Here is a 23,608-nt window from a genome sequence, read left to right on the forward strand (position 1 = left end):
GCTATGTTGGAGCCCGACCAGAAGGAGTCCCCCAGGGTCCAACTCTCCTTCAGGTCCCTATAATCAGGGCTCGACGAAATACCACACTCCTGCAGAAAGATGAGATCTGCTTTCAAGTTAGCTAGATAGTTTAGTACATCAAATCTTTTTTGTGTCTCCCTGATGCTCCTGACATTAACAGACACACATATCAGGGCCATCAGGGTAGCTAACAAGAAAAGGAGTCGCTGCGTCCACCCCATAGCGACTATGATTGGGAGGTCGGGACACTCTTCCTACTCTTAGCTCTACGCTTGCTTCGAGGGGGCTTGGGCTTATTTGCAACTCCCATCACCCCTGAGAAGGTACTCACTGCTGCCTCGTCCAAGAAGGCACCGTCTTTATATGCACAGTACGTGGAGTTGTTGGGGCTATTCAACTCCCCACAAGGTAAGTCTGGTGGAACTTGCTCAGGGCCCCTCGGAACGTGTGGGTCAGCTTTGTCCTGGGGGGGGGGGTTAGTGGCAATGCCACTACCCTCTAAACCTTAGTCTTAGAAAGATTTATTCGAACTGAAGAGAAGCCAGAGTATATGGCTGGCTAAGAAGGACCTGGCATAGGGACATGTTCCACCACACTTGTCTGGTTAGCTGCATGCTCCCAGGAAACAAACTGCTGCTGTCTACATCATCACCACATGTGAATAAAAGAAAGAAAGACAGCAAGAAAGAAAGAGAGAAAGAAAGAGAGAAAGAGAGAAAGAAAGAGAGAAAGAAAGAAAGAGAGAGAGAAAGAAAAAAAAAAGAAGTAAAACGGCGGGAAAACTTGCATCAACACTGGCACTCTCCCTCCAGCAGGGGTAGACAAAATGCTCACAGGAGAGATCCAGATCTGACTTTGACCAACGTTAGAGAAAGGTGTGCACCGTTCCCGGAGGTACTGCAATACCGGGCCCATGCGTGGAGTAGCAAGCCCCTGTTCCATCTCCCGATTCCAAAAATCAATTTAATATATGGTCCCCTGATAGGGGACGTATCAGATATTAAACTGATAAGAACAGATACTCCTTTATTGAGATTTTACATTTTTTACATTTACACCCATTCGTTTTTTTCATTCATTTTACATTTCTTTTAAAGATGACATTCATGCATACAGACATACATTTTGTTTTAAAAGCATTTAAAATACATTTAAAAACACCAAGACAATTGTGCTTTGTACATGGTTAAAACAGACACAGATTAAAATCAACATGAAAAAAACCTGTGCTGCTTTAAAAGTGACTGGAAAAAAAGAACCATCTATAAAAAACCAGTGTTTGTGAGGGCCGGGGAGTGCTCTCTAAAAAAGTTCAAAAGTGAACATAAAACTAGATCTAAAACAGGGACAGGGGAAAAGGGACAGTGTATAGAACAGTGAGTTAAAATTCTAAAATTTTAAAACACTTAAAATGTAACTTTTAATAGTTTACATTAAAAATCTTAAGATACATAAAACAAAACAAAACAAAATCAAATAAAACATTCAACGTAAATCAAATAAAAGTCCATAAAACTGAAACAAAAGACTACATAAAACCAGGGCACCGTTGAAAAACGGTCATGCCAGCTAAAAAGGGCGGAATGCTGGCATGACAAAATAAATAAAAGGCTTAGCGGTGCCCCGTAGTCCCGCTCCTAGGAGCTAGCGGTTCCAGTTTTTTCCTTTATTCCATCTTCACGTCCTGAAGTCCGGCGATCCTCCACTCCGCGCAGGCCTTGTCCTTCCCGAGGGTCCGGATGTCCAGAATTACAAAGTCCTTGATAAGAGTTTGTGCCCTTCTGGTCGTGGTGATAGTGTCTAGCTCCTGCTTGTGATAGACACAGACGTTACGGCCTTCCCACAGGATCTGCTTGACAACATTGATGACACGCCAAACACACTTAGCTGTGCTGGTAGTGATTCCTCCCGCAGGCCCATAGAGCACAGTCTCAGTGGTCATCTTGGCCGTGTCAGCAAACCTGTTTAGGAAGACAGAGACAGAGAGCCAGACACTGCCAGCCACATCACACTCCCAGAAGATATGGGCTGGTGTTTCTCTCTTGCGGCACTTTGCATAGGGGCATGTTTCTACTTGGGCTAGTCCCCTCCTGAACATGAACGCTCGAGTGGGGAGTGCACTGTGGACGGTGTTCCATGCTATATCCTTCTGGACATTACTGAGGCAGCTGTGAGACACATTCTCCCAGATTTTTTGGCTTTGGGTGAGGGAGAAAGTAGCTACTTTTTCAATTTCCTGGGAACCGGCAAGATATTTAGTTACAGCCTTGTATTCCCAGGAGGCCAATTTTGCTTTATCTAAGCCCAATTTATATATAGTGTCCCTTAAGGTTCTATAATACAATGGGGGGTCCCAGGAGTACAGCACGGTGTTATCAATAGTGCAGAGGCCCAAGGCCCTGAGACAGGTGGCAAAATAGAAACGATTCATGTAACATACCTTCCTGTCCAGGGCCTGGATGTTCTTGATAGTTTGCGTGAGCCCCTGCACTCGGGTGAGCTGCACAACGTCCGGGACCCCCTTACCTCCCTTCTTGTCGGCTTTACTCAGAGTGGCGCGCTTTACCCTCTCCATCTTGCTGCCCCAGATAAAGCGGTGGATAATGCGGTCCACCACTTTTTTGGTGGTCCTGTCTGGGGGAAAGATTTTTCCTACATAAGAGAGGATGGGGAACAGTATAGACTTGGTTATTAATACTCTACCCGTCATTGTTAAGGATCTTGTGCTCCATCCGCCAATCTTTTTACGGACCTGGTTAATGGCCGCCGTCCAGCTCTGGGCCCCCGAGCTATTGTTCTCGAAAATGAGGCCCAGAATCTTGATTTTGTCCTTTTTGACAGGGTACATGTCCGACAGTTCCCTATCTACCTGCCAATTTTTAGACACGTAGACTTCGCTCTTGGACTTATTAATCACTGCCCCGGTCGCCGTGCAGTACTTCTCAAGGATATTACTAATCCGAGGTACCGACGAAGTGTTGGTGCAAATGAGTGACACATCGTCCATATATGCTGTTGTTTTGACCTGGACCCCGTTGGATCCAGGCAGCTGGAAACCAGTTATATTGGTATCCCTACGAATTGCCTGCAGGAGGGGTTCAATGCACACGACATATAGCAGTGGGGATAGTGGGCAACCCTGTCTGACCCCTGACTGGATAGATATTTTACCAGTCAGGTGCCTGTTCACCAAGACTCGGGTACTAATGTTTGTATATATGGTTTTAACCCACTCCCTAAGTCCAGGAGCGAATTTCATCTGGTCCATCACTTTGTACATATATTCATGGCTTACCCTATCGAACGCCTTCTCCTGGTCAAGGTTGAACAGGCAGAGGGGATGGTTCCGTTCTCTAGAATAAGCCAGAATGTCCCTTGTTAACATTAAAATATCCGTGATGGACCTCCCTGGGACGCCACAAGCCTGGTCGGGGCCAATGACCAAAGGGAGGTGTACTTGTAGCCGGAGCATCAGAGCTTTGGCTAGTATCTTGTAATCCACGCAAAGGAGGCTGATCGGGCGCCAATTCCGTAGATCTTTAACTTCCCCTTTCTTATGAAGGAGAGTAATTACACTCTCCCGCATAGAAGGGCCCAACCGCTTCTCCCTGTAGACCGCTCTGTAGACCTCCGCTAAATGGACTTTTAGCGTGTCCCAAAAAAGATGGTAATACTCACCCGGGATGCCATCTGGACCTGGCGTCTTACCGGTGTTCATGGTCTTAACCGCCTGAGTCAGCTCCTCCAGCGTGAGTTCTGGGTCCTTCTCCTCCTCCTCCTCGTCCCGCACTGAGTCAGGCTCCAACTGGCTCAGGAACCACTCTATCAGGGTGTCATCTGTAGCTTTGATGTTATACAGGTCCCTATAGAAGTTCTCTACCACTTTTTTCACTCCCTCACTATCCTCTACTATCCTCCCCCTGCTGTCGAGCATGGAGGACATCAAGTGCCGCTTCTCCCTCGTTTTCTGGAAGAAGAAGCGAGTACACTTTTCGTCTTCCTCCATTTTTTGCACTTTTGCATTGTGCATGACCTTTCGTTGTTCCTCCCTACAAAGCACTGAAAGATCTAGCTTGGTCTGGGCTATCTCGTCGCTTACAGGGAACCCCCGAAGCTGAAGCAGGCTCAGACGCTGGAGGGCAGCATTCAGGTATTTATATTTGGCCCTCCTTTCTTTTGCTTTCCTCTTGCCTGCTGCTATGAAATAACCCTTAGTTCTCATTTTGACCATCTCCCACCACTCTATAGGGGAGTTGAATAGGTCACGCAAAGTGGTCCACTCAACAAGCCTGCTCTTATAGGCTGCAGCTATGGAGGGGTCATCGAGTAAGGAGGTGTTTAATTTCCAGACCCCTGACCCCATCTGGGAGGTCTGAGGGACCTGCAATGTTACCTGCAGGAGCCTATGGTCAGAGAAGAAGACGGCCTGGGTGTCTACTGCCGTCTTCGTAAGGGAGCTGGTATGCAGGACGAGATCTATACGGGAGAAGGAGGTCCCAGATGAGCTCACCCAGGTAAAGGGAGGCACCAGGTCCTTACCTGCATCACACAGGGAGAAATCAGATATTACGGAGGACAAAACTCTACTAGAGCGGTCGTTGCGTGGCCTGCTCCGGTCTACGTCCCTCAGAGCACAATTGAAGTCACCTGACACGATGACGGGTACGTTCCCCAGCAGGAGTGGACGCAGCTGTGGAAAAAATTGAACTCTTTCGTTTTGGTTAGTGGGTGCGTAGACATTGACCAGTCTGAGGGGAGTGTTGTTGTATGTCACATCCACGCTCAGAATTCTACCAGGTTCTACCTCCCTGCTGCTGCGGGAGGTAATAAATGGGTTTTTAAACAGGATACCTACTCCGTCGGCTCTGGCTATGTTGGAGCCCGACCAGAAGGAGTCCCCCAGGGTCCAACTCTCCTTCAGGTCCCTATAATCAGGGCTCGACGAAATACCACACTCCTGCAGAAAGATGAGATCTGCTTTCAAGTTAGCTAGATAGTTTAGTACATCAAATCTTTTTTGTGTCTCCCTGATGCTCCTGACATTAACAGACACACATATCAGGGCCATCAGGGTAGCTAACAAGAAAAGGAGTCGCTGCGTCCACCCCATAGCGACTATGATTGGGAGGTCGGGACACTCTTCCTACTCTTAGCTCTACGCTTGCTTCGAGGGGGCTTGGGCTTATTTGCAACTCCCATCACCCCTGAGAAGGTACTCACTGCTGCCTCGTCCAAGAAGGCACCGTCTTTATATGCACAGTACGTGGAGTTGTTGGGGCTATTCAACTCCCCACAAGGTAAGTCTGGTGGAACTTGCTCAGGGCCCCTCGGAACGTGTGGGTCAGCTTTGTCCTGGGGGGGGGGGTTAGTGGCAATGCCACTACCCTCTAAACCTTAGTCTTAGAAAGATTTATTCGAACTGAAGAGAAGCCAGAGTATATGGCTGGCTAAGAAGGACCTGGCATAGGGACATGTTCCACCACACTTGTCTGGTTAGCTGCATGCTCCCAGGAAACAAACTGCTGCTGTCTACATCATCACCACATGTGAATAAAAGAAAGAAAGACAGCAAGAAAGAAAGAGAGAAAGAAAAAGAAAGAAAGAAAGAGAGAAAGAAAAAAAAAGAAGTAAAACGGCGGGAAAACTTGCATCAACACTGGCACTCTCCCTCCAGCAGGGGTAGACAAAATGCTCACAGGAGAGATCCAGATCTGACTTTGACCAACGTTAGAGAAAGGTGTGCACCGTTCCCGGAGGTACTGCAATACCGGGCCGATGCGTGGAGTGGACGGAGCAAGCCCCTGTTCCATCTCCCGATTCCAAAAATCAATTTAATATATGGTCCAATGATAGGGGACGTATCAGATATTAAACTGATAAGAACAGATACTACACTTGATCTTAGCCAAAAGGCCGAGAAGCGATGGCGACTTGGCCCTTGCCCGGGGCCCCCCAGCCCGGACGGCACAGGGGGATTCAAAGGTGGGTGCAAAATTTCAAGCACAAGCAGACCCCAAAAAAACGGGCTGCTGCTTCCAGAGGGGAAATGTGCAATTTAAGCAGGAGAAAACAAAACAAAGCAAAAACACACACATAACACCAAAAACAAAACATAAACTGGCGGAGTGCGTCTTACAAATAGTCATGCCAAGCTGCTATGCTGTGCAAGGTGCCTTGGGTAACTACAACTGTGCCTCGCTGGCTGGCTGGCTTGCTAAGAAGGTCCTGGCATAGGGACATGTTCCACCACACTTGTCTGGTTAGCTGCATGCTCCCAGGAAACAACCTGCTGCTGTCTACATCATCACCACATGTGAATAAAAGAAAGAAAGACAGCAAGAAAGAAAGAGAGAAAGAAAGAGAGAAAGAGAGAAAGAAAGAGAGAAAGAAAAAAAAAGAAGTAAAACGGCGGGAAAACTTGCATCAACACTGGCACTCTCCCTCCAGCAGGGGTAGACAAAATGCTCACAGGAGAGATCCAGATCTGACTTTGACCAACGTTAGAGAAAGGTGTGCACCGTTCCCGGAGGTACTGCAATACCGGGCCGATGCATGGAGTGGACGGAGCAAGCCCCTGTTCCATCTCCCGATTCCAAAAATCAATTTAATATATGGTCCCCTGATAAGGGACGTATCAGATATTAAACTGATAAGAACAGATACTACACTTGATCTTAGCCAAAAGGCCGAGAAGCGATGGCGACTTGGCCCTTGCCCGGGGCCCCCCAGCCCGGACGGCACAGGGGGATTCAAAGGTGGGTGCAAAATTCCAAGCACAAGCAGACCCCAAAAAAACGGGCTGCTGCTTCCAGAGGGGAAATGTGCAATTTAAGCAGGAGAAAACAAAACAAAGCAAAAACACACACATAACACCAAAAACAAAACATAAACTGGCGGAGTGCGTCTTACAAATAGTCATGCCAAGCTGCTATGCTGTGCAAGGTGCCTTGGGTAACTACAACTGTGCCTCGCTGGCTGGCTGGCTTGCTAAGAAGGTCCTGGCATAGGGACATGTTCCACCACACTTGTCTGGTTAGCTGCATGCTCCCAGGAAACAACCTGCTGCTGTCTACATCATCACCACATGTGAATAAAAGAAAGAAAGACAGCAAGAAAGAAAGAGAGAAAGAAAGAGAGAAAGAGAGAAAGAAAGAGAGAAAGAAAGAAAGAGAGAGAGAAAGAAAAAAAAAAGAAGTAAAACGGCGGGAAAACTTGCATCAACACTGGCACTCTCCCTCCAGCAGGGGTAGACAAAATGCTCACAGGAGAGATCCAGATCTGACTTTGACCAACGTTAGAGAAAGGTGTGCACCGTTCCCGGAGGTACTGCAATACCGGGCCCATGCGTGGAGTAGCAAGCCCCTGTTCCATCTCCCGATTCCAAAAATCAATTTAATATATGGTCCCCTGATAGGGGACGTATCAGATATTAAACTGATAAGAACAGATACTCCTTTATTGAGATTTTACATTTTTTACATTTACACCCATTCGTTTTTTTCATTCATTTTACATTTCTTTTAAAGATGACATTCATGCATACAGACATACATTTTGTTTTAAAAGCATTTAAAATACATTTAAAAACACCAAGACAATTGTGCTTTGTACATGGTTAAAACAGACACAGATTAAAATCAACATGAAAAAAACCTGTGCTGCTTTAAAAGTGACTGGAAAAAAAGAACCATCTATAAAAAACCAGTGTTTGTGAGGGCCGGGGAGTGCTCTCTAAAAAAGTTCAAAAGTGAACATAAAACTAGATCTAAAACAGGGACAGGGGAAAAGGGACAGTGTATAAAACAGTGAGTTAAAATTCTAAAATTTTAAAACACTTAAAATGTAACTTTTAATAGTTTACATTAAAAATCTTAAGATACATAAAACAAAACAAAACAAAATCAAATAAAACATTCAACGTAAATCAAATAAAAGTCCATAAAACTGAAACAAAAAGACTACATAAAACCAGGGCACCGTTGAAAAAACGGTCATGCCAGCTAAAAAGTGCGGAATGCTGGCATGACAAAATAAATAAAAGGCTTAGCGGTGCCCCGTAGTCCCGCTCCTAGGAGCTAGCGGTTCCAGTTTTTTCCTTTATTCCATCTTCACGTCCTGAAGTCCGGCGATCCTCCACTCCGCGCAGGCCTTGTCCTTCCCGAGGGTCCGGATGTCCAGAATTACAAAGTCCTTGATAAGAGTTTGTGCCCTTCTGGTCGTGGTGATAGTGTCTAGCTCCTGCTTGTGATAGACACAGACGTTACGGCCTTCCCACAGGATCTGCTTGACAACATTGATGACACGCCAAACGCACTTAGCTGTGCTGGTATCGATTCCTCCCGCTGGCCCATAGAGCACAGTCTCAGCGGTCATCTTGGCCGTGTCAGCAAACCTGTTTAGGAAGACAGAGACAGAGAGCCAGACACTGCCAGCCACATCACACTCCCAGAAGATATGGGCTGGTGTTTCTCTCTTGCGGCACTTTGCATAGGGGCATGTTTCTACTTGGGCTAGTCCCCTCCTGAACATGAACGCTCGAGTGGGGAGTGCACTGTGGACGGTGTTCCATGCTATATCCTTCTGGACATTACTGAGGCAGCTGTGAGACACATTCTCCCAGATTTTTTGGCTTTGGGTGAGGGAGAAAGTAGCTACTTTTTCAATTTCCTGGGAACCGGCAAGATATTTAGTTACAGCCTTGTATTCCCAGGAGGCCAATTTTGCTTTATCTAAGCCCAATTTATATATAGTGTCCCTTAAGGTTCTATAATACAATGGGGGGTCCCAGGAGTACGGCACGGTGTTATCAATAGTGCAGAGGCCCAAGGCCCTGAGACAGGTGGCAAAATAGAAACGATTCATGTAACATACCTTCCTGTCCAGGGCCTGGATGTTCTTGATAGTTTGCGTGAGCCCCTGCACTCGGGTGAGCTGCACAACGTCCGGGACCCCCTTACCTCCCTTCTTGTCGGCTTTACTCAGGGTGGCTCGCTTTACCCTCTCCATCTTGCTGCCCCAGATAAAGCGGTGGATAATGCGGTCCACCACTTTTTTGGTGGTCCTGTCTGGGGGAAAGACTTTTCCTACATAAGAGAGGATGGGGAACAGTATAGACTTTGTTATTAATACTCTACCCGTCATTGTTAAGGATCTTGTGCTCCATCCGCCAATCTTTTTACGGACCTGGTTAATGGCCGCCGTCCAGCTCTGGGCCCCCGAGCTATTGTTCTCGAAAATGAGGCCCAGAATCTTGATTTTGTCCTTTTTGACAGGGTACATGTCCGACAGTTCCCTATCTACCTGCCAATTTTTAGACACGTAGACTTCGCTCTTGGACTTATTAATCACTGCCCCGGTCGCCGTGCAGTACTTCTCAAGGATATTACTAATCCGAGGTACCGACGATGTGTTGGTGCAAATGAGTGACACATCGTCCATATATGCTGTTGTTTTGACCTGGACCACGTTGGATCCAGGCAGCTGGAAACCAGTTATATTGGTATCCCTACGAATTGCCTGCAGGAGGGGTTCAATGCACACGACATATAGCAGTGGGGATAGTGGGCAACCCTGTCTGACCCCTGACTGGATAGATATTTTACCAGTCAGGTGCCTGTTCACCAAGACTCGGGTACTAATGTTTGTATATATGGTTTTAACCCACTCCCTAAGTCCAGGAGCGAATTTCATCTGGTCCATCACTTTGTACATATATTCATGGCTTACCCTATCGAACGCCTTCTCCTGGTCAAGGTTGAACAGGCAGAGGGGATGGTTCCGTTCTCTAGAATAAGCCAGAATGTCCCTTGTTAACATTAAAATATCCGTGATGGACCTCCCTGGGACGCCACAAGCCTGGTCGGGGCCAATGACCAAAGGGAGGTGTACTTGTAGCCGGAGCATCAGAGCTTTGGCTAGTATCTTGTAATCCACGCAAAGGAGGCTGATTGGGTGCCAATTCCGTAGATCTTTAACTTCCCCTTTCTTATGAAGGAGAGTAATTACACTCTCCCGCATAGAAGGGCCCAACCGCTTCTCCCTGTAGACCGCTCTGTAGACCTCCGCTAAATGGACTTTTAGCGTGTCCCAAAAAAGATGGTAATACTCACCCGGGATGCCATCTGGACCTGGCGTCTTACCGGTGTTCATGGTCTTAACCGCCTGGGTGAGCTCCTCCAGCATGAGTTCTGGGTCCTTCTCCTCCTCCTCGTCGTCCCGCACTGAGTCAGGCTCCAACTGGCTCAGGAACCACTCTATCAGGGTGTCATCTGTAGCTTTGATGTTATATAGGTCCCTATAGAAGTTCTCTACCACTTTTTTCACTCCCTCACTATCCTCTACTATCCTCCCCCTGCTGTCGAGCATGGAGGACATCAAGTGCCGCTTCTCCCTCGTTTTCTGGAAGAAGAAGCGAGTACACTTTTCGTCTTCCTCCATTTTTTGCACTTTTGCATTGTGCATGACCTTTCGTTGTTCCTCCCTACAAAGCACTGAAAGATCTAGCTTGGTCTGGGCTATCTCGTCGCTTACAGGGAACCCCCGAAGCTGAAGCAGGCTCAGAAGCTGGAGGGCAGCATTCAGGTGTTTATATTTGGCCCTCCTTTCTTTTGCTTTCCTCTTGCCTGCTGCTATGAAATAACCCTTAGTTCTCATTTTGACCATCTCCCACCACTCTATAGGGGAGTTGAATAGGTCACGCAAAGTGGTCCACTCAACAAGCCTGCTCTTATAGGCTGCAGCTATGGAGGGGTCATCGAGTAAGGAGGTGTTTAATTTCCAAACCCCTGACCCCATCTGGGAGGTCTGAGGGACCTGCAATGTTACCAGAGAAGAAGACGGCCTGGGTGTCTACTGCCGTCTTCGTAAGGGAGCTGGTATGCAGGACGAGATCTATACGGGAGAAGGAGGTCCCAGATGAGCTCACCCAGGTAAAGGGAGGCACCAGGTCCTTACCTGCATCACACAGGGAGAAATCAGATATTACGGAGGACAAAACTCTACTAGAGCGGTCGTTGCGTGGCCTGCTCCGGTCTACGTCCCTCAGAGCACAATTGAAGTCACCTGACACGATGACGGGTACGTTCCTCAGCAGGAGTGGACGCAGCTGTGGAAAAAATTGAACTCTTTCGTTTTGGTTAGTGGGTGCGTAGACATTGACCAGTCTGAGGGGACTTCTTTCTTTTCCCCCCCTCGTCTCTACCCTTTCTTTTCCCCACCCTCTGCTGGTTCTTCACTCCCTTCCCCTCCTTCTCACTCTCACTTTCACTGTCGCTTTTGCTTTCCTCCCCCACGGACTCAATCCTTATGGCGTCATAACGAGAGCCGAGGGGGAGTGCTGGCGCTGAGAGGGCCCTACTCAGGGGGGGGCCGCTGCTGGGTCCGGGCTCCCTCCCTGACTCGTGTTCTGCATCAGAGGAGCTACTGGAGGAGCTAGTGGAGTGGCTGTTGTACTCTCTCTCTGGGCTGGGGGAAGGGGTCCTCGTAAAACGGGACATGTCTCGGGGGCGGGGGGGTGAGGGGGTGCTGGTGATTATGGTGGTGCTGGAGTCTGGGTCTTGGATACTGTTGGTGGTGATGTGGACTGATCTTTGTTACTTGCTCCCTCTTCCTGCTCAGGCCTAGGCTTGTTCATGTTTGCCTTGCTGGCTCTGGCCATGTTGGCATAGGAAGAGGGGCAGTCCTTAAACAGGTGCCCCTTCTTTCCACACAAATTGCACTGCCTCTCTTCTCTGCAGTGGCTGGTCTCGTGGGGGGCGCCGCAGTTCCTGCACTTGACTACAGTACACGCGGCCGCCAGGTGTCCTAATTCCCCACATTTCCTGCAGAGTTTTGGCATCCCATTATAGAATACCAGCCCTCTGTTGGGCCCTAACACTATGGAGTTTGGAATGTGGCGGACGCCTCCAATGCCCGATGGATCAACATTAAGGCGTACCAGCCACTTTCTGGCTCCTGTCCAAACCCCATCTTCATCTGTAATTTTCCTCCCTTCTGATGACACCCTCCCATAGCGGTTAAGCCATGTTGTAATATCATAGTCGCTAACAGCCTCATTGAAAAATTGGACAGTAACAACTTTCATTTCTCTGTCTGTCAGTGCATCCACACAAAATTCTTTGTATGGAGCGAGATATTTATTCTCCCCCCAAAAGGACCACATTTCTTGTAACTTTTGGGGGTTCCTAAAACTGACCTCAAACACTTCCTTAAGCCCTGGCAATTTCACCAAACAATTCAAGTCAGAAGGGGAAAAACCCATACCCCTCTGAAGAATGGTCCGGCTGAACTCCAGTCTCGTCAGTCCTGGTTCCGTTTCATCTTGCTTGTTTCTTGTGAAGCGCACCGCATTGTGCCTCCTTGTTTCCTGGGTTGGCCGGAACGCCATCCTTCAGCTGGCTCCTCCGATTGGGGTGGGAGAAGCCTCTGGACATCCGGGTTGTCTCTCGCTACGGAAAAGAGACAACGTAAGCAGCAAATCTGGGCAGTTGAAGGAACTATTACTTTAGTCCCTGAGGAGATGGTCGCCTCGCAAGAGGGACCCCCTCCCCAGGTGAACGGTGTCCTTCCCTGACGGAGTAGGGGGCGCTGCTTGGCACCGAGACCACGTAGGAAGAATCGTGGCTGTGACGCCTCCTCGGGGTCCGGGGCCGCCCTCTGCTCCTCCCAGATGGCGCCCTCTGCTGGGCGCCTGCTGCTCTCTCGGTCTGGATCTCGATTACAATCAAGGGCTGGGGATGAGGTCGTCTAGGTCATCAAAGGGTCCTCAAAGGTCGTCTGGATGGTAGGTCCTCCTTCTCTCTAACTCCAGGAACGTCTGGAAAAGCCGGAACCGCCTGAAAAAGAAAAAAACGGGAACCGCCTGAAAAAGAAAAAACTGCTCTCAACAGTCAACAAAATCTTGAAAGACCCTCGGCCTGGATTGGGCAAGCCAAAACCAGACTGAGCATTAGTCTTCCAAAAAGTTGCCGAGCTGAAGAAAGCCAGTCAAAAATAAAAAAAATTCTGTTCCTCCTCACCCGAACAAACCTCTCACAGACCCTCGGAGGGAGCGGGCAATGCCACTACCCTCTAAACCTTAGTCTTAGAAAGATTTATTCGAACTGAAGAGAAGCCAGAGTATATGGCTGGCTAAGAAGGACCTGGCATAGGGACATGTTCCACCACACTTGTCTGGTTAGCTGCATGCTCCCAGGAAACAAACTGCTGCTGTCTACATCATCACCACATGTGAATAAAAGAAAGAAAGACAGCAAGAAAGAAAGAGAGAAAGAAAGAGAAAGAAAGAAAGAGAGAAAGAAAAAAAAAGAAGTAAAACGGCGGGAAAACTTGCATCAACACTGGCACTCTCCCTCCAGCAGGGGTAGACAAAATGCTCACAGGAGAGATCCAGATCTGACTTTGACCAACGTTAGAGAAAGGTGTGCACCGTTCCCGGAGGTACTGCAATACCGGGCCGATGCGTGGAGTGGACGGAGCAAGCCCCTGTTCCATCTCCCGATTCCAAAAATCAATTTAATATATGGTCCCCTGATAGGGGACGTATCAGATATTAAACTGATAAGAACAGATACTACACTTGATCTTAGCCAAAAGGCCGAGAAGCGATGGCGACTTGGCCCTTGCCCGGGGCCCCCCAGCCCGGACGGCACAGGGGGATTCAAAGGTGGGTGCAAAATTCCAAGCACAAGCAGACCCCCAAAAAACGGGCTGCTGCTTCCAGAGGGGAAATGTGCAATTTAAGCAGGAGGAAACAAAACAAAGCAAAAATACACACATAACACCAAAAACAAAACATAAACTGGCGGAGTGCGTCTTACAAATAGTCATGCCAAGCTGCTATGCTGTGCAAGGTGCCTTGGGTAACTACAACTGTGCCTCGCTGGCTGGCTGGCTTGCTAAGAAGGTCCTGGCATAGGGACATGTTCCACCACACTTGTCTGGTTAGCTGCATGCTCCCAGGAAACAACCTGCTGCTGTCTACATCATCACCACATGTGAATAAAAGAAAGAAAGACAGCAAGAAAGAAAGAGAGAAAGAAAGAGAGAAAGAGAGAAAGAAAGAGAGAAAGAAAGAAAGAGAGAAAGAAAAAAAAAGAAGTAAAACGGCGGGAAAACTTGCATCAACACTGGCACTCTCCCTCCAGCAGGGGTAGACAAAATGCTCACAGGAGAGATCCAGATCTGACTTTGACCAACGTTAGAGAAAGGTGTGCACCGTTCCCGGAGGTACTGCAATACCGGGCCGATGCGTGGAGTGGACGGAGCAAGCCCCTGTTCCATCTCCCGATTCCAAAAATCAATTTAATATATGGTCCCCTGATAGGGGACGTATCAGATATTAAACTGATAAGAACAGATACTACACTTGATCTTAGCCAAAAGGCCGAGAAGCGATGGCGACTTGGCCCTTGCCCGGGGCCCCCCAGCCCGGACGGCACAGGGGGATTCAAAGGTGGGTGCAAAATTCCAAGCACAAGCAGACCCCCAAAAAACGGGCTGCTGCTTCCAGAGGGGAAATGGGCAATTTAAGCAGGAGGAAACAAAACAAAGCAAAAACACACACATAACACCAAAAACAAAACATAAACTGGCGGAGTGCGTCTTACAAATAGTCATGCCAAGCTGCTATGCTGTGCAAGGTGCCTTGGGTAACTACAACTGTGCCTCGCTGGCTGGCTGGCTTGCTAAGAAGGTCCTGGCATAGGGACATGTTCCACCACACTTGTCTGGTTAGCTGCATGCTCCCAGGAAACAACCTGCTGCTGTCTACATCATCACCACATGTGAATAAAAGAAAGAAAGACAGCAAGAAAGAAAGAGAGAAAGAAAGAGAGAAAGAGAGAAAGAAAGAGAGAAAGAAAGAAAGAGAGAAAGAAAAAAAAAAGAAGTAAAACGGCGGGAAAACTTGCATCAACACTGGCACTCTCCCTCCAGCAGGGGTAGACAAAATGCTCACAGGAGAGATCCAGATCTGACTTTGACCAACGTTAGAGAAAGGTGTGCACCGTTCCCGGAGGTACTGCAATACCGGGCCGATGCGTGGAGTGGACAGAGCAAGCCCCTGTTCCATCTCCCGATTCCAAAAATCAATTTAATATATGGTCCCCTGATAGGGGACGTATCAGATATTAAACTGATAAGAACAGATACGAGAAAGAGAGAAAGAAAGAGAGAAAGAGATTTTACATTTTTTACATTTACACCCATTCGTTTTTTTCATTCATTTTACATTTCTTTTAAAGATGACATTCATGCATACAGACATACATTTTGTTTTAAAAGCATTTAAAATACATTTAAAAACACCAAGACAATTGTGCTTTGTACATGGTTAAAACAGACACAGATTAAAATCAACATGAAAAAAACCTGTGCTGCTTTAAAAGTGACTGGAAAAAAAGAACCATCTATAAAAAACCAGTGTTTGTGAGGGCCGGGGAGTGCTCTCTAAAAAAGTTCAAAAGTGAACATAAAACTAGATCTAAAACAGGGACAGGGGAAAAGGGACAGTGTATAGAACAGTGAGTTAAAATTCTAAAATTTTAAAACACTTAAAATGTAACTTTTAATAGTTTACATTAAAAATCTTAAGATACATAAAACAAAACAAAACAAAATCAAATAAAACATTCAACGTAAATCAAATAAAAGTCCATAAAACTGAAACAAAAAGACTACATAAAACCAGGGCACCGTTGAAAAAACGGTCATGCCAGCTAAAAAGGGCGGAATGCTGGCATGACAAAATAAATAAAAGGCTTAGCGGTGCCCCGTAGTCCCGCTCCTAGGAGCTAGCGGTTCCAGTTTTTTCCTTTATTCCATCTTCACGTCCTGAAGTCCGGCGATCCTCCACTCCGCGCAGGCCTTGTCCTTCCCGAGGGTCCGGATGTCCAGAATTACAAAGTCCTTGATAAGAGTTTGTGCCCTTCTGGTCGTGGTGATAGTGTCTAGCTCCTGCTTGTGATAGACACAGACGTTACGGCCTTCCCACAGGATCTGCTTGACAACATTGATGACACGCCAAACGCACTTAGCTGTGCTGGTATCGATTCCTCCCGCAGGCCCATAGAGCACAGTCTCAGCGGTCATCTTGGCCGTGTCAGCAAACCTGTTTAGGAAGACAGAGACAGAGAGCCAGACACTGCCAGCCACATCACACTCCCAGAAGATATGGGCTGGTGTTTCTCTCTTGCGGCACTTTGCATAGGGGCATGTTTCTACTTGGGCTAGTCCCCTCCTGAACATGAACGCTCGAGTGGGGAGTGCACTGTGGACGGTGTTCCATGCTATATCCTTCTGGACATTACTGAGGCAGCTGTGAGACACATTCTCCCAGATTTTTTGGCTTTGGGTGAGGGAGAAAGTAGCTACTTTTTCAATTTCCTGGGAACCGGCAAGATATTTAGTTACAGCCTTGTATTCCCAGGAGGCCAATTTTGCTTTATCTGAGCCCAATTTATATATAGTGTCCCATAAGGTTCTATAATACAATGGGGGGTCCCAGGAGTACGGCACGGTGTTATCAATAGTGCAGAGGCCCAAGGCCCTGAGACAGGTGGCAAAATAGAAACGATTCATGTAACATACCTTCCTGTCCAGAGCCTGGATGTTCTTGATAGTTTGCGTGAGCCCCTGCACTCGGGTGAGCTGCACAACGTCCGGGACCCCCTTACCTCCCTTCGAGTCTGGGTCTTGGATACTGTTGGTGGTGATGTGGACTGATCTTTGTTACTTGCTCCCTCTTCCTGCTCAGGCCTTGGCTTGTTCATGTTTGCCTTGCTGGCTCTGGCCATGTTGGCATAGGAAGAGGGGCAGTCCTTAAACAGGTGCCCCTTCTTTCCACACAAATTGCACTGCCTCTCTTCTCTGCAGTGGCTGGTCTCGTGGGGGGCGCCGCAGTTCCTGCACTTGACTACAGTACACGCGGCCGTCAGGTGTCCTAATTCCCCACATTTCCTGCAGAGTTTTGGCATCCCATTATAGAATACCAGCCCTCTGTTGGGCCCTAACACTATGGAGTTTGGAATGTGGCGGACGCCTCCAATGCCCGATGGATCAACATTAAGGCGTACCAGCCACTTTCTGGCTCCTGTCCAAACCCCATCTTCATCTGTAATTTTCCTCCCTTCTGATGACACCCTCCCATAGCGGTTAAGCCATGTTGTAATATCATAGTCGCTAACAGCCTCATTGAAAAATTGGACAGTAACAACTTTCATTTCTCTGTCTGTCAGTGCATCCACACAAAATTCTTTGTATGGAGCGAGATATTTATTCTCCCCCCAAAAGGACCACATTTCTTGTAACTTTTGGGGGTTCCTAAAACTGACCTCAAACACTTCCTTAAGCCCTGGCAATTTCACCAAACAATTCAAGTCAGAAGGGGAAAAACCCATACCCCTCTGAAGAATGGTCCGGCTGAACTCCAGTCTCGTCAGTCCTGGTTCCGTTTCATCTTGCTTGTTTCTTGTGAAGCGCACCGCATTGTGCCTCCTGGTTTCCTGGGTTGGCCGGAACGCCATCCTTCAGCTGGCTCCTCCGATTGGGGTGGGAGAAGCCTCTGGACGTCCGGGTTGTCTCTCTCTATGGAAAAGAGACAACGTAAGCAGCAAATCTGGGCAGTTGAAGGAACTATTACTTTAGTCCCTGAGGAGATGGTCGCCTCGCAAGAGGGACCCCCTCCCCAGGTGAACGGTGTCCTTCCCTGGCGGAGTAGGGGGCGCTGCTTGGCACCGAGACCACGTAGGAAGAATCGTGGCTGTGACGCCTCCTCGGGGTCCGGGGCCGCCCTCTGCTCCTCCCAGATGGCGCCCTCTGCTGGGCGCCTGCTGCTCTCTCGGTCTGGATCTCGATTACAATCAAGGGCTGGGGATGAGGTCGTCTAGGTCATCAAAGGGTCCTCAAAGGTCGTCTGGATGGTAGGTCCTCCTTCTCTCTAACTCCAGGAACGTCTGGAAAAGCCGGAACCGCCTGAAAAAGAAAAAAACGGGAACCGCCTGAAAAAGAAAAAACTGCTCTCAACAGTCAACAAAATCTTGAAAGACCCTCGGCCTGGATTGGGCAAGCCAAAACCAGACTGAGCATTAGTCTTCCAAAAAGTTGCCGAGCTGAAGAAAGCCAGTCAAAAATAAAAAAAATTCTGTTCCTCCTCACCCGAACAAACCTCTCACAGACCCTCGGAGGGAGCGGGCAATGCCACTACCCTCTAAGCCTTAGTCTTAGAAAGATTTATTCGAACTGAAGAGAAGCCAGAGTATATGGCTGGCTAAGAAGGACCTGGCATAGGGACATGTTCCACCACACTTGTCTGGTTAGCTGCATGCTCCCAGGAAACAAACTGCTGCTGTCTACATCATCACCACATGTGAATAAAAGAAAGAAAGACAGCAAGAAAGAAAGAGAGAAAGAAAGAGAAAGAAAGAAAGAGAGAAAGAAAAAAAAAGAAGTAAAACGGCGGGAAAACTTGCATCAACACTGGCACTCTCCCTCCAGCAGGGGTAGACAAAATGCTCACAGGAGAGATCCAGATCTGACTTTGACCAACGTTAGAGAAAGGTGTGCACCGTTCCCGGAGGTACTGCAATACCGGGCCGATGCGTGGAGTGGACGGAGCAAGCCCCTGTTCCATCTCCCTATTCCAAAAATCAATTTAATATATGGTCCCCTGATACTCTTTTATTGAGATTTTACATTTTTTTACATTTACACCCATTCGTTTTTTCATTCATTTTACATTTCTTTTAAAGATGACATTCATGCATACAGACATACATTTTGTTTTAAAAGCATTTAAAACACATTTAAAAACACCAAGACAATTGTGCTTTGTACATGGTTAAAACAGACACAGATTAAAATCAACATGAAAAAAACCTGTGCTGTTTTAAAAGTGACTGGAAAAAAAGAACCATCTATAAAAAACCAGTGCTTGTGAGGGCCGGGGAGTGCTCTCTAAAAGTTCAAAAGTGAACATAAAACTATATTACTAAAACAGGGACAGGGGAAAAGGGACAGTGTGTGGAACAGTGAGTTAAAATTCTAAAATTTTAAAACACTTAAAATGTAACTTTTAATAGTTTACATTAAAAATCTTAAAGATACATAAAACAAAACAAAATCAAATATAACATTCAACATAAATCAAATAAAAGTCCATAAAACTGAAACAAAAAGACTACATAAAACCAGGGCACCGTTCAAAAACGGTCATGCCAGCTAAAAAGGGCGGAATGCTGGCATGACAAAATAAATAAAAGGCTTAGCGGTGCCCCGTAGTCCCGCTCCTAGGAGCTAGCGGTTCCAGTTTTTTCCTTTATTCCATCTTCACGTCCTGAAGTCCGGCGATCCTCCACTCCGCGCAGGCCTTGTCCTTCCCGAGGGTCCGGATGTCCAGAATTACAAAGTCCTTGATAAGAGTTTGTGCCCTTCTGGTCGTGGTGATAGTGTCTAGCTCCTGCTTGTGATAGACACAGACGTTACGGCCTTCCCACAGGATCTGCTTGACAACATTGATGACACGCCAAACGCACTTAGCTGTGCTGGTAGTGATTCCTCCCGCAGGCCCATAGAGCACAGTCTCAGCGGTCATCTTGGCCGTGTCAGCAAACCTGTTTAGGAAGACAGAGACAGAGAGCCAGACACTGCCAGCCACATCACACTCCCAGAAGATATGGGCTGGTGTTTCTCTCTTGCGGCACTTTGCATAGGGGCATGTTTCTACTTGGGCTAGTCCCCTCCTGAACATGAACGCTCGAGTGGGGAGTGCACTGTGGACGGTGTTCCATGCTATATCCTTCTGGACATTACTGAGGCAGCTGTGAGACACATTCTCCCAGATTTTTTGGCTTTGGGTGAGGGAGAAAGTAGCTACTTTTTCAATTTCCTGGGAACCGGCAAGATATTTAGTTACAGCCTTGTATTCCCAGGAGGCCAATTTTGCTTTATCTAAGCCCAATTTATATATAGTGTCCCTTAAGGTTCTATAATACAATGGGGGGTCCCAGGAGTACGGCACGGTGTTATCAATAGTGCAGAGGCCCAAGGCCCTGAGACAGGTGGCAAAATAGAAACGATTCATGTAACATACCTTCCTGTCCAGGGCCTGGATGTTCTTGATAGTTTGCGTGAGCCCCTGCACTCGGGTGAGCTGCACAACGTCCGGGACCCCCTTACCTCCCTTCTTGTCGGCTTTACTCAGAGTGGCTCGCTTTACCCTCTCCATCTTGCTGCCCCAGATAAAGCGGTGGATAATGCGGTCCACCACTTTTTTGGTGGTCCTGTCTGGGGGAAAGATTTTTCCTACATAAGAGAGGATGGGGAACAGTATAGACTTGGTTATTAATACTCTACCCGTCATTGTTAAGGATCTTGTGCTCCATCCGCCAATCTTTTTACGGACCTGGTTAATGGCCGCCGTCCAGCTCTGGGCCCCCGAGCTATTGTTCTCGAAAATGAGGCCCAGAATCTTGATTTTGTCCTTTTTGACAGGGTACATGTCCGACAGTTCCCTATCTACCTGCCAATTTTTGGACACGTAGACTTCGCTCTTGGACTTATTAATCACTGCCCCGGTCGCCGTGCAGTACTTCTCAAGGATATTACTAATCCGAGGTACCGACGATGTGTTGGTGCAAATGAGTGACACATCGTCCATATATGCTGTTGTTTTGACCTGGACCCCGTTGGATCCAGGCAGCTGGAAACCAGTTATATTGGTATCCCTACGAATTGCCTGCAGGAGGGGTTCAATGCACACGACATATAGCAGTGGGGATAGTGGGCAACCCTGTCTGACCCCTGACTGGATAGATATTTTACCAGTCAGGTGCCTGTTCACCAAGACTCGGGTACTAATGTTTGTATATATGGTTTTAACCCACTCCCTAAGTCCAGGAGCGAATTTCATCTGGTCCATCACTTTGTACATATATTCATGGCTTACCCTATCGAACGCCTTCTCCTGGTCAAGGTTGAACAGGCAGAGGGGATGGTTCCGTTCTCTAGAATAAGCCAGAATGTCCCTTGTTAACATTAAAATATCCGTGATGGACCTCCCTGGGACGCCACAAGCCTGGTCAGGGCCAATGACCAAAGGGAGGTGTACTTGTAGCCGGAGCATCAGAGCTTTGGCTAGTATCTTGTAATCCACGCAAAGGAGGCTGATTGGGCGCCAATTCCGTAGATCTTTAACTTCCCCTTTCTTATGAAGGAGAGTAATTACACTCTCCCGCATAGAAGGGCCCAACCGCTTCTCCCTATAGACCGCTCTGTAGACCTCCGCTAAATGGACTTTTAGCGTGTCCCAAAAAAGATGGTAATACTCACCCGGGATGCCATCTGGACCTGGCGTCTTACCGGTGTTCATGGTCTTAACCGCCTGGGTGAGCTCCTCCAGCGTGAGTTCTGGGTCCTTCTCCTCCTCCTCCTCGTCCCGCACTGAGTCAGGCTCCAACTGGCTCAGGAACCACTCTATCAGGGTGTCATCTGTAGCTTTGATGTTATACAGGTCCCTATAGAAGTTCTCTACCACTTTTTTCACTCCCTCACTATCCTCTACTATCCTCCCCCTGCTGTCGAGCATGGAGGACATCAAGTGCCGCTTCTCCCTCGTTTTCTGGAAGAAGAAGCGAGTACACTTTTCGTCTTCCTCCATTTTTTGCACTTTTGCATTGTGCATGACCTTTCGTTGTTCCTCCCTACAAAGCACTGAAAGATCTAGCTTGGTCTGGGCTATCTCGTCGCTTACAGGGAACCCCCGAAGCTGAAGCAGGCTCAGACGCTGGAGGGCAGCATTCAGGTATTTATATTTGGCCCTCCTTTCTTTTGCTTTCCTCTTGCCTGCTGCTATGAAATAACCCTTAGTTCTCATTTTGACCATCTCCCACCACTCTATAGGGGAGTTGAATAGGTCACGCAAAGTGGTCCACTCAACAAGCCTGCTCTTATAGGCTGCAGCTATGGAGGGGTCATCGAGTAAGGAGGTGTTTAATTTCCAGACCCCTGACCCCATCTGGGAGGTCTGAGGGACCTGCAATGTTACCTGCAGGAGCCTATGGTCAGAGAAGAAGACGGCCTGGGTGTCTACTGCCGTCTTCGTAAGGGAGCTGGTATGCAGGACGAGATCTATACGGGAGAAGGAGGTCCCAGATGAGCTCACCCAGGTAAAGGGAGGCACCAGGTCCTTACCTGCATCACACAGGGAGAAATCAGATATTACGGAGGACAAAACTCTACTAGAGCGGTCGTTGCGTGGCCTGCTCCGGTCTACGTCCCTCAGAGCACAATTGAAGTCACCTGACACGATGACGGGTACGTTCCCCAGCAGGAGTGGACGCAGCTGTGGAAAAAATTGAACTCTTTCGTTTTGGTTAGTGGGTGCGTAGACATTGACCAGTCTGAGGGGAGTGTTGTTGTATGTCACATCCACGCTCAGAATTCTACCAGGTTCTACCTCCCTGCTGCTGCGGGAGGTAATAAATGGGTTTTTAAACAGGATACCTACTCCGTCGGCTCTGGCTATGTTGGAGCCCGACCAGAAGGAGTCCCCCAGGGTCCAACTCTCCTTCAGGTCCCTATAATCAGGGCTCGACGAAATACCACACTCCTGCAGAAAGATGAGATCTGCTTTCAAGTTAGCTAGATAGTTTAGTACATCAAATCTTTTTTGTGTCTCCCTGATGCTCCTGACATTAACAGACACACATATCAGGGCCATCAGGGTAGCTAACAAGAAAAGGAGTCGCTGCGTCCACCCCATAGCGACTATGATTGGGAGGTCGGGACACTCTTCCTACTCTTAGCTCTACGCTTGCTTCGAGGGGGCTTGGGCTTATTTGCAACTCCCATCACCCCTGAGAAGGTACTCACTGCTGCCTCGTCCAAGAAGGCACCGTCTTTATATGCACAGTACGTGGAGTTGTTGGGGCTATTCAACTCCCCACAAGGTAAGTCTGGTGGAACTTGCTCAGGGCCCCTCGGAACGTGTGGGTCAGCTTTGTCCTGGGGGGGGTTATGACAGACAGCATTCTTTGGCTGTTACCATCTGTTGAATTGGAGCTGTTAGCAGACTTCTGGCTTACCGCGTCCAGGGGTATTCCCATGTCCTCCAGTGCTGTATCTAGGAGGACCTCTAGGGGGCCCCTGGTTTTGCCCATACAAGGGAGGGGGTCAAGGATGCTTTGAAGGGAGGCCCTTCGCTTGAAGAGGGTCATTGCTACCGAGGTACTGCTGGTCAGGGAAGGTGTTGACCCCGACCTCTCCCTCGGTGCATTAGTGAACACCTCTTCTGCGAGGTGTGCTAGGGTTTGTGCCAACGACTGGGAAGGCTGGCTGGGGATGCCCTGGCTGGCTGCTACCTGCCCACTAGGCGGCAGTGTAGCCGTCCCACTCGCCTCCGTCTCTGCCTGCGAGGGCAAGACTGGGGACTTTGTGTGGACATTAGCTGGTTTTGGATCTATGGGGGCCACCTGCAACTTGCTGTCTTTGATCCTGATCTTCTTTCTTTTCCCCCCCTCGTCTCTACCCTTTCTTTTCCCCACCCTCTGCTGGTTCTTCACTCCCTTCCCCTCCTTCTCACTCTCTCTTTCAC

At 48.1% G+C, this 23,608-nt stretch overlaps 5 non-coding genes and 3 pseudogenes across 5 annotated transcripts; all 8 read right to left on the minus strand.

Annotated features, from left to right (window-relative positions):
- Window positions 1-893: 893 nt before the first annotated feature.
- Window positions 894-1,057, minus strand: LOC131738549 (U2 spliceosomal RNA; annotated as a pseudogene).
- Window positions 1,058-5,755: 4,698 nt separating this feature from the next.
- Window positions 5,756-5,946, minus strand: LOC131738336 (U2 spliceosomal RNA). Its single transcript, XR_009329900.1, has one exon. It is a non-coding gene; the product is annotated as a U2 spliceosomal RNA (small nuclear RNA).
- Window positions 5,947-6,528: 582 nt separating this feature from the next.
- Window positions 6,529-6,719, minus strand: LOC131738212 (U2 spliceosomal RNA). The gene has a single exon (XR_009329776.1). It is a non-coding gene; the product is annotated as a U2 spliceosomal RNA (small nuclear RNA).
- Window positions 6,720-7,322: 603 nt separating this feature from the next.
- On the minus strand, window positions 7,323-7,486 carry LOC131738551 (U2 spliceosomal RNA; annotated as a pseudogene).
- A 5,950-nt stretch (window positions 7,487-13,436) lies between these two features.
- Window positions 13,437-13,627, minus strand: LOC131739033 (U2 spliceosomal RNA). The gene has a single exon (XR_009330201.1). It is a non-coding gene; the product is annotated as a U2 spliceosomal RNA (small nuclear RNA).
- Window positions 13,628-14,225: 598 nt separating this feature from the next.
- LOC131739034 (U2 spliceosomal RNA) lies at window positions 14,226-14,416 on the minus strand. Its single transcript, XR_009330202.1, has one exon. It is a non-coding gene; the product is annotated as a U2 spliceosomal RNA (small nuclear RNA).
- Window positions 14,417-15,015: 599 nt separating this feature from the next.
- LOC131738439 (U2 spliceosomal RNA) lies at window positions 15,016-15,202 on the minus strand. Its single transcript, XR_009329966.1, has one exon. It is a non-coding gene; the product is annotated as a U2 spliceosomal RNA (small nuclear RNA).
- Window positions 15,203-18,573: 3,371 nt separating this feature from the next.
- On the minus strand, window positions 18,574-18,706 carry LOC131738831 (U2 spliceosomal RNA; annotated as a pseudogene).
- Window positions 18,707-23,608: the final 4,902 nt, after the last annotated feature.

Source organism: Acipenser ruthenus, chromosome 10 (assembly GCF_902713425.1).
Source record: "Acipenser ruthenus chromosome 10, fAciRut3.2 maternal haplotype, whole genome shotgun sequence".
In the NCBI taxonomy this organism is placed as follows: domain Eukaryota; kingdom Metazoa; phylum Chordata; class Actinopteri; order Acipenseriformes; family Acipenseridae; genus Acipenser; species Acipenser ruthenus.